The following is a 2,500-nucleotide window of genomic DNA, read 5'->3' on the forward strand; positions in this document are numbered from 1 at the left end:
GGAGACTGTATGAAGGAGTGATTGTGCCAACAGCACTGTATGGGGCAGAAACGTGGAACATAAGAGAAGAAGAGAGAAGGAGTTTGAATGTGTTTGAGATGAGGTGTCTGAGAAGTATGGTGGGGGTTACTAGGCTAGATAGAGTGAGAAATGAGGAGGTGAGGAGGAGAACAGGGGTGAAAAAGGATTTGGGAGAGAGGGTTGATGAAAGAATATTAGGATGGTTTGGACACATGGAAAGAATGAGTGAAGAAAGACTAGTAAAAGAGGTATGGAAGGCAGATGTGGAGGGAGTGAACATGAGGGGACGTCCTAGGATGAGGTGGATGGATGGGGTGAAGGGGGCTTTGGGGAAGAGGGGAATGTCTGTTGAGGAAGGAAGGGAGAGGACGGAAGACAGAGGTGAGTGGAGAATGGTTGTGTATGGATGATGTTGTGACTGCATGGGGAGGAATAGGCGGGGGGGTGGGGGGTGGGGTAGTATGTGTGAGTAAATTTTGACGCAGCCCGAAGGGATTTCTCCCCGTCCTCTCCTTATATGCAAAGGGGGACGGAGAGGGGGGGTCGCCGATTAAATGAAGCGGCCTTGCTGTGGATGTACTGTGTCTTGCGACACTGCTTCTGACCCAGGGCGGTGGGCAGGGTTCAGGGATGACCCGTCATCCAGGAGGTGCTCAGATGAGAGGAAGGGTGGGAGGGGTGTGGAGTGTATTTAGGGATGAAATGGGTGGGAGTGTTTTTTATGCCTTTCCTTTTGTGGCTACCTCCCTTGGAAGGGGGAAAAAGCCTTGGTATATGTATGTATGTATTAACATATACATAAATTTATGTATTAGCAAATTTCAGCAATATCTGAACGATACTAAAAAATAATAGTATTTGCATTATCGTCAAATATCGGCTTGCACTATTTAGATTCAAGTGCCTCAGAGTTGTAGTTTGAATGGAAGAGTTAACCCACTTTCATTAGCAGAGTGGCGCAGTGGAAGCGTGTTGAACTTATAACCCAAAGGTTCATGGATCGAAGCCATGCTTTGCCAATCATCTTTATATTTTTGTTCTATGATAGATGTAAGCTGGAGATGGTGTATATTCACGCGCACTTTCTGCTCTTCTAGGACCTTTAAATCATTACCTTTACTGTAACGAGCCCTGTGACCTCTCACTAATTCCCTCTTTGTTGTGAAGATGTTCTGTCTTTCTACAATGGATACTCACCAGATATGGCATGGGTTCTCGTACAACCATTTCGCGCATGAGCTAATGTCAGTATCACTAATACTTCCACTACTGATACTAGTTCTATTACTTCTTCTACTATTACCACCACTACTTCTACAAAATGATGCGCATACAAGCCTTTATGGAGGTCACGGGGCAATTAAGGACATATATTGACACGTGACTCATGGGTCCAGGTAATAGTGCTTCAGACACCAGCTGATTTCATTGTGCAGTTGAGGGGCACTGCCATCTAGTCTGAACATGGTCTTTGAGATTGCATGATAGATGTGAACGCCTTTTTATTTTTATATAAGGTCGCCATATACAAATATGCATGTACCAATCCAACAAAGAAATCCATATTCAAGTGGCAATGCACGGAAGAAAAAAATCCTCCGTAAGTCTTCTATGAATGATGACACATGACTGGAAATCTTTTTATCTCTGTCGTCTGGAACAACGACGCAATTTCTCAGAAAATCTTCGGCGCTTAGTGCTGGACATCGCTTTAGTACACGAGCAACAGTTATTGTATCTCATTGTAAATTCTCACCACACGTGGCCTCGAACCCTCAATCGTTCGGTCAAGAACCGAAAGCGCTAACCGACTGCGCTACGGAGGCGACGAAGGTCCGGGGGACTTTAGTCGGAGGAGTATCCCACGGACATGTCTTCCCTGCGTTTGCTAAATCCGATAACAAGTAACACACGCACACACATACAAAATAGCTTTTGCACACAAAGACCCGCACACACAGACCCACATACAAGAGAAAAAAAAAAATCCCGAGGTCTTGTAGCGATGGACCTGGAGAGAACTTGATGTAAAAGGCGTGACGATTTTGAAGACGACTCCAGCCATTCACTTTTAACAATCACTATTTTATTTCAACTTGTTATTGTATTTACGTTTATCTGTTAGTGAATTTCACAAATTTCTGAAAGCTGTTGAAACTAGAGTAATAGTAATTATATCATCATCATACACTGGGATGCACTGAATGGCATCAGGTCCCGCAGTTGGAAGCGTGTTGGGCCCATAACCCAAAGGTCCGGGGATCGAAACCACGCTCTGCTAATCATATTTTCATTTCTGATTCAGTATTCACAGCTGGGTGGCGCAGTGGTAGCGTGTTGGGCTCATAACTCAGAGGTCCGTGGATCGAAACTACGAGCAACATTTTTATTTTTATTTTTTAAACTCACTAGGCTCGTAGATATATTCTTACTACTGCAGATAGTAAAACTGAAGGTAATGTAGGCATTTTGTTTCTGT

This window comes from Oratosquilla oratoria, chromosome 9 (genome assembly GCF_046742065.1).
Source record: "Oratosquilla oratoria isolate Oo_2021 chromosome 9, ASM4674206v1, whole genome shotgun sequence".
NCBI classification, from domain to species: Eukaryota; Metazoa; Arthropoda; class Malacostraca; order Stomatopoda; family Squillidae; genus Oratosquilla; species Oratosquilla oratoria.